Here is a 25,414-nt window from a genome sequence, read left to right as displayed (position 1 = left end):
TTCGTTGTTTAAGTTTGCCCTCCAATCGCGCGGTTCTTCCCTCCTGCAAGCCCTGAGCTCACCGGCCCTCTCTTTTTCCTGCAATTCCCTCGTCATCATAAAAAATAATGAAAGGCATGCATGATTTAAAGGCAGACATGCGCGCGCTGATACATGCAGGCACACACACACACCTTCCTTTTCTTTCCCAGGACATACACACACACACACACACACACACACACACACACACCTTCCTTTCCCTTCCCAGCATGTGTGCATGCGCGCGCACACACACACACCCTTCCTTTCCCTTTCCAGCTTCCAAAACCTAAAGTTCCAATGCAGAAAGAAAACAAGAGCAAGTGAGAGGAAGGGAAAGAAAAGATGGGGGCTCAAAAAAAAGGGAGGAAGAGCATGACCTGGAATTTTTGACTCAGAATGTCAGTGAGGGCGACTCCCCCTGCCACCACCTCTCTCTCTCTCTCTCTCTCCCTCACTGCGTCTCCGCCACCAATGTAAGCCCTGCATGCGGGGAATACCCAGCAATGGGGACTAATTGTTTACCTCTTTCGGGCAATGGGAGAGGAGCGGGCCAATCGCCTTCCCAGCAACCAGGACTCCAGCGCGCCTTCCCAGCCAGCTGGAGATCATAGGGGCTTAGTTCCTTCAGGGCAGCGGCTTTCAGGATAGCTGGCCTGCTCAGTGGAGGCTCCGGTGGGCCGCTCCCAGTGGGGATCCCGGGCCTACCCCGCCACGTGTGCCTTGGACAGGGCCAGTCTGGGAAAGGGACTTCCTGGTTGCTCTTCTCCCAGGGGGAGGAGCGCCCAGGCACAGGGCTAATCAGGAGCCCCGCGAGGGGGCAAGTCTACATGAGAGAGAGAGAGAGAGAGAGAGAGAGAGAGAGAGAGAGAGAGAGAGAGAGAGAGAGAGAGAGAAAAGGGAAGCACAAGTGCCTCTCTTTGTCTCTCTCTCTTTCTCCAAATGGCGGAGGAGGCTGAAAGAGCCGCATGTGGCTCCAGAGCCACGGTTTGCCGACCCGTGATCTAGTAGTCTGCCCAGGCTGTAGCAATCCAAATATGCTCATATCCAGATTTCAAGCAAATCTGGAGAACATCAGTTGGGGAAAGTTCTGCTATATGCCAGCATGATTCAAAGATAGCAAATTTGGATAGCAAGTATAAGTACGGTATAATGCATTGCAAGTATAAGTATAATGCATTGCTGAAAGAGAGACACCCAGTGTGATATAGTGGTTAAGGTAACAAGACTGGAAACCAGATGGTGAGTTTGATTCTCACCTTATTCATAAAGGCATCTTAGTGACCTTGGGCCAGTTCCCCTCTTAGTCGTAGGAAGTGCCAGACTGATTGATGTCCAAGCTTACGTACTTATTAAGAAGAGGAAGGAAAAGTTCAAGAAAACTTGGAATAAAAGAAAAAAAATTATAAAGAAGAACTATAATAATAATAAAGTTGGAAGGGACCTTGGAGGTCATTTAGTCCAACCCTCTGCTCAGGCAGGAAACCCTATACCATTTCAGACAAATGGCTGTCCAGTCTCTTCTTAAAAACTTCCAGTGTTGGAGAATTCACAGCTTCTGGAGGCAGGTTGTTCCACTGATTAATTTTTCTAACTGTCAGGAAATTTCTCCTTAGTTCTAGGTTGTTTATCTCTTTGTTTAGTTTCCATCCACTGCTTCTTGTCTTGCCTTCAGGTGCTTTGGCTTGACTCCCTCTTCTTTGTGGCAACCCCTGACATATTGGAACACTGTTATAATGTCAGCCCTCATGCTTCTCTTCATTAAACTAGACATACCCAATTCCAGCAACCATTCCTTATATGTTTTAGCCTCCTGTCCCCTAATCATCTTTGTTGCTCTTATCGGTATTCTTTCTAGAGTCTCAACATCTGTTTTACATCGTGGTGACCAAAACTGGATGCAGTAGTCCAAGTGTGGCTTTACCAAGGCGTTATAAAGTGGTATTAACACTTCACGTGATCTTGATTAACTGGCAGTGTATCCTTCTTTAAAGTTTGGAAGTGCAGGCCAGCCCACGTTGTCATGATATATTTGCTAGAAAATTTATTTTCATAATTGATTAATACATTAATCAAAATGAAAGCAGGGGAAAAGTTATTAAAATAGCTACTTGTTTCAGAGAGTTAGCTTATTGTAATAAATGCTTTTTTGTTTGAATTATGAGTGTTTAATATTGTTTCTCCTATTATTAATTGTAAACAATGTTTTTAGATATGATGAATTTCAAAATTTCTGAGATTGTTAGATCATAAAATATTTCTTTAGCTTTTCATTACAATCTTTGATTTACACCACTAAATGCATACATCTATGTGGTAGTCTTTGGTGCCCTCTGCTGCAAGATAGCTCCTATTACAGTGAGTGTAAAATGTACGGTATTGTATAGAGAAAAATAAAAAAAAACATTGAATAAACATTGCAAAATGTCTGCTAAATTGATCCTTGTTATGCTCATTTCAGGACTGTGAAAAGATTAGCTTATAGCTAATTCAAGCTGATTTGGTTAGTGTTTCTTTAATTCATGCATCTTTTCTTCTAACATATTAGCTGCACATTAATTCACGCTAATCCATTCTGAAGTTAAAGCAGACCCAACTTTCCTATTTCCTTCTATTTCTTTGCATGTCTGTTCTGTCATATTTTACTTCAGACTTGTAGCAACTCAATTATAGATTGAACTGTTTTTTTATTTGATTCTTTTCAATGGTGCATTTGCAATTTTATTTGATGGGACAATTTGTAACAGGAGTAAAAAGAACAGGCTAGTAGGAAGGGCTGAAAGTTGCAATCAGAACTTTATTTTCCAGAAAACTTTAGTGGATAGCAAAAGGCATGCAGATCTATAAAACATGTGGTCTGATACCTAGGCTAGATAAATAAATATAATGTAATCAATGAACGAAAAACTGCTATGATGGCATAATAGTAATATAGGAGAGTTAGTTGCACAAATACAATACCGATGAAAGCACTTATTTAAATGTGAATGTGGAATCCCTAACTAAACTGCAATATTAAAATGCTGAAAGCCTCTCTCTCTCTCTTTCTTTCTTTCTCTTTCTTTCTTTCTTTCTTTCTTTCTTTCTTTCTTTCTTTCTTTCTTTTTCTTTCTTTCTTTCTTTCTTTCTTTCTTTCTTTCTTTCTTTCTTTCTTTCTTTCTTTCTTTCTTTCTTTCTTTCTTTCTCTCTCTCTCTCTCTCTCTCTCTCTCTCTCTCTCTCTCTCTCTCTCTGTGTGTGTGTGTGTGTGTGTGTGTGTGTGTGTGTGTGTGTTTAAAACAGAGATTAAGAGGAATTGCTGCATTTTCTCCAGTATTCATTTCTTCCCAATATGGAGTACTACTGTACTGGTGCTTTAAACTAAAGGAGGGCTTTAAACTAAACTAAACTAAACTTGAGGGGGAAGTGTGACTAATCTTCAGAATCTCTAGAACCCATAACCAATCATAAATCCCAAGAAAACAAGTCAAACAATGAAGTGGGCAGAGATGAGAAAAAAGAAAAACTCAAATAACATTCATAAGACGCAGGAAACATACTCACAGACAGGCATAAAAGCCTTAAATGCTTATATACAAATGCTCAAAGCTTGGGGAACAAACAGGGCGAACTAGAAGCAATAGTACATGAGGGAGGGTATGACATAGTTAGTATTACAAAAACCTGGTGGGAGAAACCCATGAATGGAATAGACTGATGGATGAATACACATTGCTCAAAAGAAATAGGTCTACAAAAAGAGAAAGGGGAGTTGCACTATAGTCTATATGTAAGATAATACTACATATCTACAGAAATCCACATGATCAAAGATAAAATCTCTCCAGAATGCATATGGGTCAATATAAAAGAGAAAAAAGTGACATTACCATAGGTGTATATTATAGACCACCCAACCAATCAGAAGAAAGAGATGAACTTTTTGTCAACCAGTTAACAAATGTATGTAGGAAGCATATCACAATTGTAATGGGAGACTTCAAGTATCCAGATATCAACTGGGAGACAAACTCTGTAGCGAGTGGGAGATGAAACAAATTCCTAACCAACGTAGCCAACAACTTTGTCATCTAAAAGGTGGAGGACAGAACTAGATATAAAGCTATACTGGACTTAATTCTAACTAATAGAGAAGACGTGATAGAGGGAGTTGAAGTTGCCGGAACTTTGGGCGAAAGTGACCACGTCATAGTGGAATTTAATATAATGCTACAGAAAACACTAGCAACAGAAAACAATCCAACCAGTGTCTTGAACTTCAAAAAAGCTGACTTTATCAAACTCAGAGAGAAACTAGGAAACCATGGATGAAAATCTTAAAGTGGAAAACAACCCAAGAAGTGTGGGAAACTGAGAAATGCAATCATAAAAGCCCAGACCAGCACAATACCACTGAAAAAGAAAAACAAGAAATTCAAGAAGAAACCAGCATGGCTGCACAAAGATCTCTCTGACAAACTGAAAGATAAAAAGGAAAGAGGGGCACATAACTAAGGCCAATTATCAGCAGACAGCCAGAATATGTAAAGATGAAGTCAGGAAAACAAAAGCTCAGAACGAACAAAGACTTGCAACAGAAATTATGGATAATAAAAAAAAGTTTCTTCCAACATATTAACAAGAAGAAAAAAGTCAAGGAAACTGTAGGTCCACTAAAGAGAGAAGATGGCAAGGAAATAACAGGCAACAGGGAGAAAGCAGAACTGCTTAACTCATACTTTACATCAGTCTTCACACAAAAAGAAATCATAGCCCAACATAACCAAAAACCCACTGCAAAAGACAAATTAGAAATAAAAATTAAATTAAGCAAAAAAAATGGTAAGAGAACACCTATCCAACCTTGATGAATATAAATCACCGGGGTCTGACAGATTACATCCCAGAGTTCTGAAGGAGCTGGCAGATGTTATCTCAGAACCACTGCACCACATCTTTCAAAAATCCTTGAGCACTGGGGAAGTACCTGAGGATTGGAAAAGGGCTGACGTGGTTCCCATCTTCAAGAAAGGAAAAAAAATAATGGACCCAGGAAACTACAGACCAATCAGTTTAACATCAAAACCTGGGAAGATCCTAGAAAAGATAATCAAAAAACAGATCTGCAAACAACTAGAAGAAACAAAGTTATAACTAGTAGCCAGCACAGGCTTGTTAAAAACAAATCATGCCAAACCAATCTTATTTCATTCTTCGACAAAGTGACTAAACTAATACACCAGCAAAATACTGTGGACATAGTATACGTAGACTACAGTAAGGCATTTGATAAAGTACTACTCCTTGGTAAGCTAGAAAAAGGTGGAATAGACAAAACCACAACCAGATGGATCTGTAGCTGGCTGGCAAACCGTACTCAATGAGTAGTCCTCAATGGGATTACATCCACATGGAGAGAAGTAAGCAGTGGGGTACCACAAGGTTCCGTCTTAGGCCCAGTACTCTTGATTTAGATGAAGGATTTGAAGGGGAACTCATCAAATTTGCAGATGACACCAAACTGGCAGAAGTAGCCAATACCCCAGAAGATAAACTCAGGATCCAAACTTGAACAATGGGCCCTGTCCAACAAAATGAGTTTCAATGTGGAGAAAAGCAAAGTTTTACATTTAGGCATGAAAAATCAAAGGTGCAAGTACAGATTGGGCAAGACCTGGCTTAAAAACAGTAACTGTGAGAGGGACCTTGGAGTCCTAGTGGACAATCACTTAACCATGAGCCAGCAGTGTGCAGCAGCAGCCAAAAAAAAACTAATACAATCCTGGGTTGTACAAACAGAGGCATAGAATCAAGATCATGTGAGGTATTAGTACCACTTTATAAATCCTAGTAAGACCACACCTGGAATACTGCAGCCAATTTTGGTCACAATATCACAAAAAAGATGTTAAGAGTTTGGAAAACATTCTGAGAAGAGCAACTATAAGATGATCAAAGGCCTGGAGACTGAAACATAAGAAGAATGGCTGCAGGACTTGGGTTTGGCTAGTCTAAACAAAAGAAGAAATAGGTGAGACATGATAGCACCATTCCAGTATTTGAGTGGCTGCCACAAAGAAGAGGGGCTCACGTTTTTCACCAAAGCACCAGAGGGCAGGACAAGAAACAATGGTTGGAAACTGAACAAAGAGAGACACAACCTGGAATTAAGGAGAAACTTCCTGACAGTGAGGACAATTAACCAGTAGGCCCTTCATTACTGGAGATTTTTAAAAAGAGGTAGACAGTCACTTGTCTGAGATGGTATAGGTTCTCCTACTTGAGCAGGGGGCTGGACTAGAAGACCTTTCAGCTCTATTCTATTCTATTCTATTCTATTCTATTCTATTCTATTCTATTCTATTCTATTCTATTCTATTCTATTCTATTCTATTCTATTCTATTCTATTCTATTCTATTCTATTCTATTCTATTCGTTCTTTTTAGATGAAGACTGTGTGCAAAACTTTGAAGAATGCAGCTTCAAATGAAAGGTAATTCTTAAATATGCTTTTTGAGCAGCTGCTTCTAAGAAAAAAGTGACTGTCCATGTTGCTAAGTTGTTGAGAAAGGCCAGGGGTATTAATTATCTTTTGAGAAGCTTCCAGCAAATCAAAAAGCCTGAAGACTTTCTGTTGTAGGATCCTGCACTCTGGATACCTTTGGCCAATAGGAGATGGCCCCAAATGTGCCCAGCTTGCAACTTGCACCCCACAAATCTTCCAAGATGGGTGCTTTAGCAAAAGCTATAAACAATTCCACTTGCTTACAGCTGGTGGCATATGTTCACACTCACTAGATTCAAACTGCCATTTTTGGCATACTGCATAGAATCAGCCATGGGATTCAGCCAGTTCGCAACCAGTTCAGCAGAACCCGTAGCTAATGTTTTTGTTGCCCAGGCCCAGAACGGACTTCTGGAAGCGGCATCCACACAGAGAATCGGTTGTTCACATATTTGAATTCCACCACTGCACAGAATCCTGATACATTTTATTATTCCATTAGCCCTTGGACTATCAGTTTGGATAGCCTCCAATGGCATTGCTATATTCTTTCCATTGGCTACCTAGTTTGGGTAGAGCTACCAGTTTAGATTAGGGAGATGTATTTCATGGTGACAGCACTTGACAATGAACCTTGCAAAGGAGAATTCTGCTTTGTCAGCCTTTTTTATCTTCAGCAATTTTTCTTACTCAAAACAGGACAAGTGACTGCCTATATCTTCCTACAGTATATTATTCATGTGAATACCCGGATTTGTTTAAATGTGTCTTGCAGGATCCTTCATTTGCCTTCATTCGTAAATGTATCTTCCTTGAAGATGGACTGGATTAATTGAACCCTTTTTGGTGTTCCCAAGAAATATTAAACTCTTTCATTGATTCAATTAGTACTGTGAAAAAGGGACCAGAATATTTTGTGATTGCTTGGTAGATGTTATTAGGAAAACCAATGTTTATGGGAAACTGAAACACAATCTGGTCTAACAAGGAAGACAGACCATTGTTTTATATATTCAGGAGGTAAAACTCCGTATCTTTTATCAGTGTCAAGACAACCAAAGTTATATAAAAGGTGCCTGTACTTCTTTTGAGAACTATTTGGATTCTTCCTTGTGAAAAAGGGTTTTTTCTTTTTTTTCTTTTTTAACTTACAGAATTTTAGGGAATTCTAGATTTGTGGAGTTATAACAGAATATGGACAATTCCTCCTGAGTTTCTGGAGAGTTTCTCCCAATCATAACACTAAATAAAACTGCCTCTATATATACTGATATTTCTTATTAGAAAAGTAACTTTTTTCTAACTTCAATAGACAAACTAAGGCAAGTAAAGATTTATATGTGAATACCACTGTAATCCAGAAGAAAATTTAGAGGGATTTATATTCCTAAAAATACTCTGTTTTTCATATACTTACAGAGCAAGTATTTCAGAAGTGATTAGAGAAGATTTAATTTAGCATAGATTACAATTTTTTAAGGAATATAATGTGAATGTACCTCATTCAAACTACATATAGATAGAAATATCATGTTTAAATGACCTTTGTATTTTATTTCTGCCATCTTGTGGCACAGATACTCAAGATACTTTATGTCTGGTAAAATGTATATTCTTTTGCCACAAGGTGGCGTATTAGTACACGCAGTATAATTTCTTGTATTTTGAACATTAATCTGTTCACAGTTTCACCTTTTTTGATCTCTATGCCTAAGAATCATCAATACTTGCAATAATTTAAACAACAAATATCAAAAATAAAAAAGTAAATGTAAAGTATAAACAAAATATGTTTAAGTACTAGATATTTGTTTTTGAATGAAAGGATCTTGTGAGCAAATACTTCATTTTTTTAAAAAAATTGAGACTCAGATTTCAGTTAGATCTGATGGAATATATACATTGATGGTTTATAACTTCATGAATTTATCTAGGCTTCTGATGTCATGAACCAGACCTGTTCCTTCTGTTTTGTTTTTTTAATCAGTTTCCTTCTCTCCTGTTTATGAACAAATTCCAAAAACTAATCTATGTTCATAAAATAAAAAAAAATGAAAATAAAATGAACTGACAACATTTTCATTTAGCCACACCAGCCAAATTCAATAGGAACAGCTTCTCTCAGCAGGAGGAAGACTATGTTATGACTAATACAGACTCTGTCAATAAAAAAAATCAATGTGAAGTACAATTCTCAGACTCCTTTGCCTAAGTGGATGAATCTCTCCATTTTGCTTTTTTCTCTATTTAGTATTTTAAAATTGATTCTGTCCTATTTATGAAGAAATATGTACATGTTGATAAGGTGTTTTTTTTAAAAAAAGAAAAGCAAACATTTCCACTTATTCTTACTATACAGGAATGGTGGCAGGGCATAATAAAGGAAGTTACAACATGACAAAAGCAGTTTGCCTTTGACACCTTCATCTTTCCAAGTGGTGACAGACATGACTTAACTATGGAGGATGAAGACAGCGAAGAACCACCTTAGGGAAGGTCTGAAGACTAGCCTATAGGGCTAGATGAGACAAAATATCTGGAGATTCTCATTTTGGTGATAGCTTTACCAGGCACAAATTCATAAGGGACAGGGATTGGTCAGTTTGATGTGCTTTTCCCAAACCCAGTTTTTAATTTTTTTTTTCTAACATACATCTCATATATCGTAAATCCATATTAAATTGAATGATTTTTTTTTATAATTGTGGTAAATCATGCAGTTAAAGATGTTGGAAGATTTTAGGAATTGGCAGGTCAGCAGGAAGGCTGGCAAAGCAGTAGGAAGGTGCTAGTAAAATATGGATCTCCCAAAGTACTTGTTCCTCAATAAAATCTTTGGGAAGGAATTATAGAAAATTATTCCAATTTTTGCAGCTAAGTGCAGATATTTTTTCCTGCATTTTTGGTAGCAATTTTCTTTCAGTTTGGTGAAAGAAACTGAAAAGAAAATTGATATTTCAAGGGTGGAATGTTCTTTATTTTATTATTATTTAATAATTATTTATTATTATTTAATAATATTTTATTATGAATATTGTGTGTGAATATTCTAACTTTCAAAGCGTGAGCTTCCTGCCTTTTGTCATGTAAACAGTCATCTGTTCAGGGTTCTACAGCCTGCACACCCTGTTCCTTAGCACAGGGCTTTTCAACCTTTTCACCCATTGTATCACTTTTAGGATATGGCAACATCCGAGTACCACCAGTCACCTAGCAAGGTGTCAAAAACGTGATGACCAAAAAAAAAAAGGAAAAAAGTGAAGTACAGGTTGTCCTTGACTTACAACAGTTCGCTTAATGACTGTTTGAAGTTACAATGGCACTGAAAAAAGTGCTCCCCAAGCCACAGCCGAGCAAGACACCTGCCTGCCCACCTGGAGGAGCTCTTCCTCCTGTCCGAGGTTTTCATTGTTGTGAGCATTTCTGTTGAGGATTGGCAGTGGGGGTGGGGTGGGGGTGTTTGGTTTTTATTTCCCCCGTCTGCTGAGTGGTTGCAGCAGGTTTTGATCACTTCACATGACGCTGGGACACTGTGACCATCATAAATATGAATCAGTTGCCAAGCATCTGAATGTAAATCACAAGACCCTGGAGATGCTGCAACATTCCAGCTGATCGGCGCCTCTTCTGGGCTCAGCAGAAGCACTGGGATCAGCGCCGAGCTCCAGCTGGACCCTGGTGCTGATCCTGCCATTTCCACTGAGCCATGACAGCCCCGAAGAAGCGCTGATCCTGACGCTTTTGCTGAGCCCTGACAGCCCTGCAGCTCCAGCCGTCTCTTGCTCAGGCTTGTGCAGTGCTGCCACCAGTTCAGCTCATTCCCCTCCCCTGCTACCACTTTTCTAGGATGGTCGCATACCACCTGCCAGGTGCCAATGTACCACAGGTGTTACTCGTACCACTGGTTGAAAAGCTCTGCCTTAGCATTCAGTTAAATATTAATTAAACCTCACTGAGCTTTTCCCTAGGTTAAGGGCAAGTTTTACACTGTAGAAATTTGGAAAAATTCTCTTTCTCTTATGAAATTCATAGACATTGTCCACCAATAACTCTGTTCACAAAGAATTTCAGGACACCATTTATATTCAACTCTAAAATTAATACTGAAGTAAGACAAGGAGAATATTATAGATACAAATTATGTTTTGCTAAAGCTTTTTCAAAACTTCCTGGAAATTTGCAAATGTAATGTGGAAATCTTTATTGTACAGAATAATGGGTAAGAGAAGGATAACAGTGTATTGTCCTATCCCTTCTGTCTGAATCACGCCGAGTATTGCATCTCCCTGAATTCAATCTTCAGAACACTAGTTTATCTTCCAAAATTCCTACATATATACTGGTGGAATGGAACAATTTGCCATAGCCAACTTGCTGCAGCAAACTTGTTGTGGCCAATTCACCGTGGGACAATTTGCCATGGCCAACTGTTGTGTGACAACTCGCAATGTGAAAAGCATTACACTAATATAAAAAAAAATATTGGAATATAATCGTTAAAGAAAGGATGCCAAAGAGGAGATAAAATGAAATGTGAATGACAAAAGTTAAAATATTTTTTAAATTATTTTAAATAATTTGTCCCATGGCAAGTTGCCCTGTGGTGAGTTGGCTGTAGTGAGTTGTCATATATTGGTTGGTTGTAACTGAAGCAGACTGAGGAGAATGAAATCAGAAAAAGATTTTAAAAGATTACATAAAATATGCAAAAATATACAATATTAATAGATGTCTGTAAGGAAAACATTTTGAGTGTGGCAGAATCAAAAGCAGAATCCAAACTGATACAACAGCAAATAATAAATTTAAAAGAAACTTTGGCATGGTCAATACCAGAAAGAAATTGAAAGCAAGCGAAACAGTAACAAAACTTGGGAATGGTTTAAGAATGGATACATAAAAATTGAATACAACTAAAAAATGTAGATAATTCACAAAGATGAGACTTGACCATCTAATAAGTGGGTGTAGCAAACATGAAAAGAGAGTTTATAATGAAATAATGTGATTAATGGTGAAAATGATACTTTGGAATTTATGTGACAATTTGATGTCTGAAAGTATTGGCATGAACGTATTTGGAAAGTAGTCCAGAATAATCATATTCTAGGGGACATCTGAATTCAGACAGACCAGCTTCTAGGACACCACCTTCTGGACATCTCAATAGTTGAAGGAAAGCAAGTTTTATTTATAGATGTAGTGATATCAAGTGACAGTAGATAATTAAAAAGAAAACTGGAAATACAGAAATTATGGAATAAACTGGAAATATTTTCCCTTTAATGTTTGGAGCATTAAGAACTATAACAATAAAATTGTCAAAGTAGATGGAAAAATTAGAATTATTCAGTCTGACAATATTCAGTTTATGAACCACAGTTTTGCTTGGAAGTATATACTTATTGCGGAGATAACTGGACAATTCTTAGCCTTTTTGATAAAGTCTGAATTGGTTTTACGCCACCAGCATTTGCTGAGTACTCTTTAGAAAATAATACACAATAAAATAAATCCATAATAGCAATGCTTTGGGCTGATTATAGTAAAAGTGCTTATTTTCCTTTTGGTGATATCTTTCTGCATTTTTGTTTATATACTGGTATACTTCAGGAGCTGCTTTTTCCACATCAGATATGGTAAAATTTGAGAAGATTTGATTATATAAAATCACTGCAGCCACTAAGGTATATTTTGCACTATGGTAAAATACGTAACATAGGTTATTTTGCTATGTCTGGTTTGGGGCATTGTAGTGTGTCTGCAAGGTGTCAGTCTGTGAAAAGCGAGGGAGATTATTTAACAATATAGATTGATTGTGAATAGTTTTAGCGATAGTATAGTAGTTTAAATACTTTAGTATGAAGAAAATTACCACTAGGATAATGAATGTTGTATGATATTTAAAGTGCTGGACTAGGATCTGATCCTGGTGAGTTTGAACCAGACTCTCTTTCTCAGACCCCTAGACTTGTGTGAAAAACTAGAGAACAGAGCATTATATATGCCTCCTTACACTCTACAACAAAGGTAAACTATAAATTTAATATGTCTATGATTATTTGTATGTCCCACTCTGAAAGGGTAGTGTTAAGTCACATTTGTCCTCAAGCAAATTTTAGAGATATTTCTTTTATCCATTTCCTAAATCTTATACAATCTTTTCCCTTCCCTTCCCACAGGTGGTCTTTTCTTCATGAAAACTGATTTGTGTTTATTATTACCTGCAATAACCTAGGAAAAGGAAGGAGGTTAGAACTTGTATGAATATGTGTCTTTTCAAATAGTAAGAGAAAATTTATCACCCTTGTGATTGGGGGAGGGGGGGCAATTGTTGGCATGGGAAATAAAAAACATGGGTGATCTGAATAGAGGCTCTCACACTGCACATGGCAACTGTAAATCTTGACATGTTCTGGGAACTGATATAACTGCGGAATAATTAAATTATCCAACCTGAATAAATACAAAAATGAAGGGATGTATTTAGTTTCCTACTGTCTTGCTTAGAGAAACTAGATTTTGACATAAACAGCACCTAAAAAAGTATTTTTTAAATAGACTGTTGATTCTCTTTTAGACTTTCCTAAGATGAAATCTTTATTTTCAGGAAGGCTTAAAATGGAGGAACACTATTAAATCCATTTCCAAGGTCACACTTTGAAAGTTTTAATTTCTTTCTTCCAAGGCTCTGTGCTCAGTTCCAAGGCTTGAGGGATTTGCAGCTGGTACTTAGGGATTTTTACCCCTATCTCTTTGCTATATAGTGGAAGGGAACCTAATTCTGTTGCTTGAGGTGGCAGATTTATATCGTGCCATTTGGACTTCATTTTCTGGATAACAGAACAATATTTTTTTCCATAAACAATAATTTTCACAAAAACCTGTCAGCACTCTTAAACTGGGCTAGCTTCAGGTAAGAGACATAACATCATGCCACATTACAGATGCTGAATGGTGCTGCAAAACAGTTTCACACATCTACTGCATATATATGAATTTAAAGATATAGCAATAGTCATGAGTCTTCTTTTTTTAAAAAAGCACTTTGATACACAGATGGGAGGGAGGGGGGAAGAAGAGGACAGCTCAGTATGAATGTTTGCAATGACTCCTGAAGTTGTTGAATACTAGACTGTATTAGGCATTTTTGAAAGTAATCACTTTCCACAAAGTAATCACATATCCAATATGTGTGGTGTGTTTCATTAAGTCTTAGAAACATTCAGATATAGAAACTACTAAACTGGATCAGCCATTATTATTCATTCCCAACTAACTCCAAAATAAAAGAAAGCTAATCTGTATTTGTCTATAAAAGGAAAATGATATACATATTAAATAAAACATAAATATCCCGGCAATTAATCCCTGTTGTGATGATCAAAATCACACTAGAACTTGATCATTTTTACTTACTGCTACCAGAATCTATGGCAGTGAGTGGCTATAAACATCTGGCTGACTATGCAATGAACCAATAATAACAGCAATAGCACTTAGACTTATATACTGCTTCACAGTGCTTTACAGCCCTCTTTAAGTGATTTACAGCATAATGCCCCCAACGATTTGGGTTCTCATTTTACTGACATCAGAAGGATGGAAGGCTGAATCAACCTTGAGCCAGCCAGGAACAAAGTCCTGACAGTGGGCAGAGTTAGCCTGCATTCTAACCACTGTGCCACCATGGCTCTTGATAAGATAATAATAAGATAAAAATGTGGAGAAATGTGAGAAAAATTTAAAATCCAGTTTAAATGTCTGGCTGACTGTGCTAGATATTTATTGTATTGTATTGTATTGTATTGTATTGTATTGTATTGTATTGTATTGTATTGTATTGTATTGTATTGTATTGTATTAGTGATGATGATGATGATGATGATGATGATGATAATAATAATAATAATAATAATAATAATAATAATAATAATAATAATAATACCCATTATGAGGTACTATCTTAATGTAGTTTTGGTTCTTATATGCCCTAAGGAAGATAACAGTTATGCCAGACATTCAACTGGATAGGTCTCACCTAAGGAGCCAAATGAAGAGTGTCTCTCCCATAAAAAATATGGTGAGATGTACTTAAGCACATACTATACCCTGACTATCAAACATCAAAAACATCTACCAGACTATCGCAGCAACTTTATATGGACAATCTGAAGCTGTATGGAATAACAACACCTGAAATAGAATCTCTGCTAACATTGTCGATATATATATAGCCAATATATTGAAATGGAGTTTGGGCTGGACAAATTTGTCATACGCACCATTAAATGAGGAAAAATAGCGAAAACTGAAGGAACCAAGATGGTCTATGGAAATAAAATCAAGAATCTGGATGAAGAGGATCATTACAAATACCTGGGCATCCTTCAGGATGACAATATCAAGCACACTGAAGTCAAGAAAAAAGAGTGGATACATCAAGAGAGTGAAGAAATCTTAAAGTCTAAGCTCAGTAGCAGAAATACCATCAAGGCAATTAACAGCTGATTAATTCCAATAATTAGTTACCCAGTTGGAATAGTGGACTGGACTCAGGCAGAACTAAAGGTCTGGATAAGAAGACCAGAAAAATAATGATAATGAATCATGTCCTTCATCTTGGCAGCACCATTGACAGAATCTATTTACCAAGGAAAATAGGTGGGTGTGAAATGTTGCAAGTACATCAGATGGTAGAAGAAGAAAGAAGGGCATTGGAAGAATATCTGAAGGACAGTAAATAAGAAGCACTGAAGCTAGTATATCATGAAGGCTGAGTACCATAGAGACCAAATTGGCCTACAAGAAAGACCAAATGAAGAACAGAAAAAAGACATGGCAAGACAAATTATTACATGGCCAGTACATTAAAAAAATGGCAGGCAAAGCAAATAATAACAAGACCTAATAACAATATCTAATAGCAGAAAAGTTGAAGAAAGAGACAAATGGGCTAATTCTGACTGCACAAGACAAACCTTTAAGAACAAATAGGAATAAAGACAGAATGGGGAAGACGGTGACTGGCAGCTAATGTTTTCTCTGCAAAGAAACATAAGAAATAGTGGACCACACAGTAAGTTACTGCAAGAAGATTACACAGACTGACAAGCAATGGCGTGACAAAGTAGTGACAATGGTGCATTGGAAGAACTGCAAGAAATATTATTTGCTTGCAAGCAAAAACCGTTGGGATCATAAAACAGAAAAAGTTATAGAAAACGAACAAGTTAAAGTGCTCTGGAATTTATAGAATTCAAACAGACAGGCACCTGCTACATAATACCCCAGATTTAACAATTGTCAAAACTGTCAAAAAGTCTGGATAGTAAATATTTCAATACCTGTAGACTGCAGAATAGAAGAGAAAGAACTGGAGAAAATAACAAAATGCAAATATCTGGAAATAGAAGTAGAAAGACTATAGCAAAAAGAAGGCAAAAATAGTACAGGCATCTTGAGTGCAATTCCAAAACATCTGGATTACCACCTGAACACCAGGACATTGAGACAATCATAAGCAGTCCATTGCAAAAGGCAGCTTTACTTGGAAAAGCTTACATTCTGTGATGATACCTCTAATATTATTAAACAGAATATTTGCCTAACCTGGGTCCTTGGAAAGAATCAATAGGTGGATAAAAATGCCAAATCCAGCTTAAGTATTCGGCTGCCTGTGCAACCAACCATAATAATAACAATTTCATAGGATAAAGATTCTGCTGGCAAAAAGATTAGGAATAATACCCAAGAAGTTCTATCGTGCTCATTCATCCATTGAATGGATGAGTGCTGGGGAAAGGCATCTCTGAAAAACCTGAAAGTGTTCCTTAAATTCTTCGAATCAATCTATACAAATGTAACATTTTCACGATCTAACATCCATTGTTTCACTGAAAGAAATATTTGAAGAAAACAATGGAACTTTCTGAGGATTTCCAAGTGAAACTGTTAGATTCAAAACCCTTTGGATGCTCACTGATCTCAAAGAAACTAAAAGCATGTTCAGTAGAGAATCACTGGAGGGTTTTGTGTTTTTTTTAAGTAGAAGGGCTAAACACACTTAAATCTCACTTTAGATCTAGTCCTGAATGTGCAATAGTCTAATAATGTGAAGCTGGAACATACAGGCATGCAGTTTGTAAATATGTCTCCTAACACATAAACCTCTGAGCAGGGCTTAAAAAATTATATATTTTCCTAACAAGAGAGAAGAGGGCAAGGGTTCAGATCCATAATTTTAATTCCATAGTGCAATTAGGTAGTTTTGGATTCTTTTTAAAACAAAAAACAAAAAACAACAACACTCCACTATTTTAACCAAATTCAGAATGCATACTTTTTTGCATAGTTATTTCACAGAGGCAGCCATTGTCACAGGATAGCATTGTCACAGGATAGCATAGTGGAATTATTCTGGTAATATATACAATTAGACTATCTGTTTGTACGTGGTTTCCTGCTCAGAGTAGGAGTTAGAATCAATGCCCTAAATGGCCCCTTCCAATTCTCCAATTCTTATGATAAACCACTGAAAACACAGTGATCTATTACTCTTGGTTTCTCCAATCAGCCATCTTCTAATGTACTGATGTGCTATTTCCTTAAATTCCAGTCCAGCATGTTGGCTTTGAATTCTGGGAATAGCAGATCCACCACACCTGAAAGGCACCAAGTTGAGGAAAGTTACATTGAGACTTAGTGTATCTCTCAAAGAGTACAATAGATTTCTATAAATTAGTTATTTGATGATATGCTTCACTCTTCATCATCTTTTTGAGATTGCTCCTGTATCTCCTATAGTTAGGTGGTTATCAGTGGCATTCTTTAATATTTTTGGGGGGAAGAATTTTGTCCTGGGCACAGCTTTCTCTTTTATTAAGAGCCCATTAGAACTTTAAGAAGTGTTTGTTCTACAAATTCAACTTGCATTGTAGTTCTTTCCTGACAGAAAGGGCATTTATAAGTAGTGTTGAGACTACTTTATAAATTCCTCCAAGGGCAAACCAATGACCTGTATCACTTCAGAATATATAATAATCTCCAGAAAGTACATAAGCTTATGTCACAATAAATGTGTCTGTCCTAAAGATGCCACAAATTCTTGGTTGTTGTTTTTTCTGATCTGTTATCCTATAAAAAGCAAAGTCATATTGAGCCCTTCCTCTTTATTTCAGCTGCAATCACATTTATCACTGGTATTCATTGTTAACTGTAGCTTCACTTGCTGCTATAGTTTCATAAATAACCAAAATAATCTTCATTCTTCTTATGATATGTAACTTTTGAACCAATCACAAATTTATGATTCCAATTAGGTTTATGGCACTTGTTGGTAATGCTGTTGCTAAAATTGAATAGGCACAGTTATTCTTAGCTATATAATATATATCATACAATGGTGCTCAACAGTTTGTGAACTCTTTTGAATTTTCAATACATTTGCATAAATATGACCTAAAATACAATCTGTTCTTCACACATGTTCTAAAGCTAGATATAGAGAAACCATGTTGGGTTTCCTTCAGCCAATATGAAATCACACAATATCCTTCTCTACCTATCAATCTTTGAATCTGCAGGTGGCATTATACATTATAAGTGACACAGATGCTAGAAAAAATAGTGTCCATGTCACATTTGTCCTTCTTAATAATACATAGTACAACTTACCTTGAATGTTGTGATGACTATCTATCATTAGCTATCAATTCTAAAAACCAAGAAATTCTAGCATGTAGGTATACAATAGGCTGAACCATTGATCATATAGTGCAAAAGAGGAACCTTATGCTGAACAATAATTCTGGCAGAAACCTTGTATTTCTTTTTTTGTAAATATTTTATTATTTTTGTAGGGTTACGGTTACGGTTAAGGTTAGGATTAGGATTAGGGCTGGGATTTTTTTAAATAAAATTCTTAATATTTAGCAAAGAGCATATTGTCTGGGTTCTTGTATAAAAACAATAAGTAAGAGTTAATTTCTATATTATCATAATCAATATGTTAGTTAATCGCTCAATAGTCTTTTTCTTACTAGTATATATTCAGTGTTACATAGTACATATCATGTTCCTTTCTCTCTAACTCGCTTTTCTAGCCATTGGTAAAAATTATCCCATGTTCTAAAGTACACTGAGCCTTCTTTCTCTTTTATCTTTAATGTCAATCTGTCCATTTCTGCACAGTCTAATATTTTCTTAATTAATTCTTCTTCCGTTGGTAAGTTTTCATTTTTCCAATCTTGGGCAAAGACAATTCTTGCTGCAGTTAATACATGTAAAATTAAGTATATACAATCTTTCTCATAGTTTCCTCCTATTATGCTTAACAGAAACAGTTCTGGCTTGAAATCTATAGGTTTTTTAGTCATTTTTTCCAACATATGTGTATTTTTGACCAAAACCTTTTAGCTTTAGGGCATGTCCACCAGATATGATCATAAGTATCTGGTTTTTGTTTACATTTACAATACTTATTTTTTTTAATCCCATTTATATCCCGCCCTTCTCCGAAGACTCAGGGCGGCTTACAATCTAAAGCACAACTCAATGCGCTTAGCAATAGCCTTTGATGTATTTTTGCACATTTTCACTAATCTCACTGGTGTAAGATGCCATCTGTAAAACACAAGAAACCTTGTATTTCTTATGTAATAGATATTCACTCTTATGAATAGGGATATCTTAACTGAGTTTTAACATTCCAAATAATTGTTAGCAGTCAAAGATACAAAACGTATCTCAAATTCTTGCCTACATCTAGTGGTAAGCCACATTTTTGTAGCCTGATCAGGCAGCTGTCCTCATGGTTTAGCTTCAAAAGTGCGGAAATACTTTCAATAAATAGAGAAAGATGGATAATAGTTGAATGTTTTCCCCACTTCTCATTGAAATTTCATTGGATCCCATTCTCTGCTTTTGTAGAACACCAATTTGCTTGGAATGGACAATTTTCTATTGCTGTTTCTGTTGTTGTTAGCACACTCAGGCAATGGTATTAATCATGCAAACCCAGCCATGTGCAACATGATTTATCATTTATAAAACAGGTGCTGAATGGCAAGTATTTCACCAGCATGCTTAGCCAGAGCCTGAGTTCTGAAGGTAAAACCAGTACTTTAAAAATGGCATTAATATCTTGAATTGGTGAATGACCTACAAGACAACAAAAGGTGGAGCCACTTTTTTAGGACAATTCCTTGATGGTTTTTGATGTGTGGAAATTACATCTAGTAAAGTTACTGTCTTTTGGCTACTACTGTCGGAGAGATTTTGTGTTTTTTTTAAAATCAAAGGAATAAAAAATGACTGTCTTTTTCCTTACTCTCCTATTTCTCTATCTTTAAATTTCAGATTAAAATATTTGGAACTGGATCTGTGACGCAAAGAGAAACTCAAAGGAAAGTAGGAAACAAGAACAGTTGACTAAGAGATAGACTTTCAGGCTCTGTGGTCATAAAATCAGTTGTGAAACTGAGTCAGTCATGTGGTGACTCAACGTACAACTGCAATGACTTATAACCAAAATTCTGGGTTCGGCTGTGGTCATACGTCGAGGACTACTTGTACACTATGTTTTCCAGACTTGGGCATAGCCATCCTTTAAATCAGGACTTTTCAACCAGTGGTATGGGTACCACCTGTGGTACATTGGCACCTGGCAGGTGGTATGTGACCATCCTAGAAAAGTGGTAGCAGGGGAGGGGAATGAGCTGAACTGGTGGCAGCACCGCACAAGCCTGAGCGAGAGACGGCTGGAGCTGCAGGGCTGTCAGGGCTCAGCGGAAGTGCCAGAATCAGCGCTTCTTCGGGGCTGTCAGGGCTCAGTGGAAGCACCAGGATCAGTGCCAGTCTCCAGCTGGAGCTCGGCGCTGATCCCAGTGCTTCTGCTGAGCCCAGAAGAGGCGCCGATCAGCTGGAATGTTGCAGCATCTCCAGGGTCTTGTGATTTACATTCAGATGCTTGGCAACTGATTCATATTTATGATGGTCACAGTGTCCGAGGGTCATGTGAAGTGACCAAAACCTGCTGCAACCACCCAGAAGACGGGGGGAATAAAAACCAAACACCCCACCCCACCCCCACTGCCAATCCTCAACAGAAATGCTCACAACAATGAAAACCTCGGACAGGAGGAAGAGCTCCTCCAGGTGGGCAGGCAGGTATCTTGCTCGGCTGTGGCTTGAGGAGCACTTTTTTCAGTGCCATTGTAACTTCAAACAGTCATTAAGTGAACTGTTGTAAGTCAAGGACAACCTGTACTTCACTTTTTTCCTCTTATTTTTTTGGTCATCACGTTTTTGAAACCTTGCTAGGCGACTGGTGGTACTCGGATGTTGCCATATCCTAAAAGTGGTACAATGGGTGAAAAGGTTGAAAAGCCCTGCTTTAAATCCTCTAAACAGCATGGCTAGCGATGACATTTTTTTAAAGATACAAAGCCAATAAGTGGTGTCTCTTTCAATGATTGTAATAAAACATGTTTTTTTTTTGTAAGGCTATCTTTAGTGCTTTAACATCTTGAACACTTGGAACTCTCTTTGAGAACAAAAAACATTATAAAGGAAATCAGTTGTACTCAGATTGTCAACTTTCGTCCATCTCACCTTCAGAATGAAAGTATTAGTATAAGCTACAGCAACTATATCTAAGAAAGTAACTAGCTACAACTAGCTATTGTCAAGGCAGGGTCATTCTCCAATCAGTGAATGCTTCACAAAATAGTTACTGTTATGCTCCCTACCCCAATCTCATGTATTTAGATGCATTTATACGTCTCATTCAAGAGCATAAAAGCAGTGGATGATTATCTTTTTTTTTCAGTTTAATGCCACAGTTCTCCTGCTTCTGTCTTTAGAGAAAATGAAAGGAGCAATATATTGGTAGATATAAAAAATTGAAGATAGTTAATTTGAAGTTTAAAATGCAAAGCAGTAGCAATTAAATACTTTGGGAATCTTTGAATTTGTCTATAGAGTGGATAAACTCCCAGGTGAACATGGAACTTTCAGGCAAGCCATAAGATTTTATTCACTGAACATCTAATAAGCAAAACAGTATTTGACTGTTTACAGTGGAGTTATCGAATGCTTATTAAAGCCACTTCTGTATAGTGCAGTGTTTATTGTGATGGATTTCAACCACAGAGATCTTTATGTTTATGTCTCCTGGAATGTGCTATGAGTAGTTATCGGAGCACCTCAGTATGTCTGCGTAAAACCTGTGCTTTAAGAGTTGTAGTAGTTATCAATTGTCTTCCAGGTGCAATTCAAGGCATTGATTACCATCTGTAAAGCCTTTCATACCTTCAGGCCTGGTTATTTTCAAAACAGGTTTTCTCCATTTGTATTTTTCCATTCTATAAAATCAGATGAGGCAGCATACTTGGGGACCCCTCAATGAAGAAATGCCATCTTAGAGGTTTGGGAAACTTGTTTTCTCTTTTGATGCTTCTGCTCTCTGCCATGCCATTCCCTGTAAAGTTAATGCAGTCCTGACTCTGCTGTCTTTAAAGAAGCTGGCTCTTCCAATAGGTAATGGCTGGGCTGATTTGTAACCCATTGGATTACATGATTTTCTAAAGTCTAATTTGTAACCCACTGGGTTACATGACTTCCTAATTTCTTTTAATATATCCTGGGAAGTTCTTTTGTTGTGATATTGTGTTTTTACCCTCTACATACACCACTTAAACTATCATGATGGTTAGGTAATCTTAAAGATTCAGTAAATACATTTCTTCAAGATTTCATTTTAAAAACTGAAGTGGAATTACAGAAATTCTGAAGAGAAACACCTTTTCAAAAAAAACCTATTAGATTGTAAGCCAGCTTTCCATAGGCAAGGCTGGGAGCCAGAGAACGCAATGTTGCTGGTATGTTTAACAGCACTTGTGGTCATCACAGACAATGATGACTTCTAAAATAATAATTATCTTTTAGCAATAATTACACATTTTAATATGTAATTTAATATTTTCCCTGAGGTTCTCCCAAGGGTAAATTGCAGAGATAGGGCAAACAGTAAAGCACAAATATGTATGCTAACTGCCCATGCAAAGCAACTGCTGAGAACATTTAGTGGAAAAATAAGGCTTATGTATTAAAATTATAGATTTGTTGAATTAAGATCATAATAGTAATTCTGGATACACTGGAGACATGTTGAGATGTAGCTAATGCAATTTAAAGTCAAGGGAAATTTAACATTAACTCAGATGTGGACTATATGCTGCCATATTAAATATATAATACAGAACAGCAATCAACAGCAATCAAAACAAAACACTACCCCCCCCCCCAAAAAAAAAGATTTAAACTGTTAAGCCTAAGGAATGAAACATATACCCTGACTAATTCATATTCTCTTGAAGGCTAGAACAGAGAATCTCTGTATAATTTAATATAAATAAGACATATTTTTCTCTTTTATAGTTAGGGCATGAGTTCTCAGCTAAAAACGTTCTGATCTTGTCTTGTGGAGAGGGCTATGTTCCAATCAGTTCAATACAGCATACTACAATCTTCACAGGATATAGTACAATTCTGAATGTATTTATTCAGAAGTAGGTTCTATACATACCAATATATTTTATTTTTATTACTATGTTTATTATTGTAATGTAATTAGTTATAATCAAGTTCTATTTAAAGAGAAGTTAAGTACAATTCAGTTTCTTGAAATGCCACTATTAAAATTTTAGTGTTTTCTATTTTTTTAAATCACCAAAATTGATTATTTGTATTAATGCTCTGAATTTTAAGGCACATTTTAGGGATTTATCTTCTCTGCCCCATTAATATAGGAAACCAGTCTGGCTAATATATAATTGAGAGGGCTTTCCTCACTGGTGGTACTTAAATTTAAAAATGCTTTTCCAATTTAAATTACTGTCCTTCTTCTCTTAATTTTCATCTTTCAGTGTGTTCTGAGAACATTATTTCAACAAGGTATCGTAAAAGGTTAAATTCAATATTATTTAGATCCACTGTTTTATTGTCTGTTTGATAGTCTTGAATACTTTCACTGCATTGTTAGTTATATTTTTATACTGTAATCTGGAACCCATTTTGATGTGTTTACACAGAAAAATAGATATAGTATAAAGGTTTTTTTCATCCATAAAACCAAACTGTAAATAATTCAGAGAAGCTAAACCTAAATCCCAAATAGTTTTTAGTTTTTAAAACTGCTTCTGAGTATATTTACCTTTTTGCTTCCTACGATAATCACATTTAATTGATTTATTTTTCCAAGGGTAGTTTCCCAATGGCTTATATTATTTCTTTTCTTAATGTTGTTTGTATATAACTAGAGTAGGTTTAATTTAATTGCCTCTTACTTTGCCTCTGTGTACCTTTTAATTGCATTTTTGTATTACTTTTTTTTCCTTACCCAGTTTTAGCCAATAGCTTTATCCACATTCTAGACATTTGAAAGAGCTTCCCTTTAAGTCAATGGAGCAATTGTGAAACAAATGCTGAAAAAATAGACCCATTGTCTGATCTTGAGTGAACATGTAAGCTTAAGCTTAATCTGAAAATAAAACAAAAGTCCAAAATATTGCTGGGACAATACCATGCATACTGTATTTATTTAAAATTATATGGTATTCAATATAGCTTATTTCTGGGCAACATGCCAAGGTCGCTTGTAAAATCTGTATAAGTCTTTTTGATTACTGTACATCTAACATCCATTTCTTTCATGGTATCCAATCCTCACTAGGAGCCAGAATAGCAGAGTTCGAAAATTATTTAGAACTGTGAGAAAATAATGTCTATTGGCCTTGGCTATTATTGTCAGAAGCCCAATATTCAATTAAAAAAGACTACTATATGGTTAAGAATTAATTTGCTAAAATCCTTTTGTTCCCTCCCTATTCTTTTTCTTTTTTTTTTCTTTGGTGGTGGTGAAAAGCAGTTATCATGAAATAAAATGATTAGATGATTGGGGGATTGGAGGCTAAAACATATAGGGAACGGTTGCTGGAATTGGGTATGTGTAGTTTAATGAAGAGAAGGACTAGCGGTAACATGATAGCAGTGTTCCAATATCTCAAGGGCTGCCACAAAGAAGAGGGAGTCAAGCTATTCTCCAAAGCACCTGAAAGCAGGACAAGAAGCAACGGATGGAAACTAGTCAAGGAGAGAAGCAACCTAGAACTAAGGAGAAACTTCCTGACAGTTAGAACAATTAACCAGTGGAACAACCTGCCTCCAGAGGTGGTGAATGCTCCAACACTGGAGGTTTTTAAGAAGAGACTGGACAGTCATTTGCCTGAAATGGTATAGGGTTTCCTGCCTGAGCAGGGGGTTGGACTAGATGACCTCCAAGGTCCCTTCCAACTTATTATTATTATTATTATTATTATTATTATTATTATTATTATTATTATTATTATATGGGCAAACAAAAGGTTTTAGGTAGCAAGTACATTAATTTATTATTTAGCAATCTTAACTGCCCATCTCCCAGTCAAAAACTACCTTTATATATTAGGTAGAGGATTAGTTTAGCAATCTCCTATGTGGCATCCTTGCTTTCCTTAATGATAAAATTTAATATAGGTTAATAATAAAAAGTTAATATTCTCAATCCTATGTATCATCCATAGTGTTCTGAGTCGATACTCTTCTATCAGCTGCCATACAATAGAGAGCTGTGTACTATACTAACTGGCTTGTAGAGAAAAGTTAACAAATAATCTTGAATAAGTTGAATTGTTTAAAATGATTTAAATTTAAATTATTCATAGCTTGAGAACTGATTTAGTTTATTAACTACAGAGTGAATAAATAAGGAGGGAAACTAGTGGAGATGTAGTCAGGATGAATTGTATTCTGAAATTGTAAGCAATATTTAACTACCTTATCTTACATACTACTTGTTCAATTGATGGAG

At 36.4% G+C, this 25,414-nt stretch overlaps 1 protein-coding gene across 2 annotated transcripts in view; it reads right to left on the bottom strand.

The window, feature by feature from the left end:
- LSAMP (limbic system associated membrane protein) overlaps nt 1-25,414 on the bottom strand; it is a gene marked incomplete at both ends in the record, with an annotated part of 501,998 nt that overhangs the window by 6,234 nt on the left and 470,350 nt on the right. The gene's annotated exons all lie outside the window — the stretch shown is intronic.

Source organism: Vipera berus (genome assembly GCF_964194415.1).
Source record: "Vipera berus genome assembly, chromosome: 4".
Taxonomy (NCBI): domain Eukaryota; kingdom Metazoa; phylum Chordata; class Lepidosauria; order Squamata; family Viperidae; genus Vipera; species Vipera berus.
This window is presented reverse-complemented; position numbering and strand designations above follow the sequence as displayed.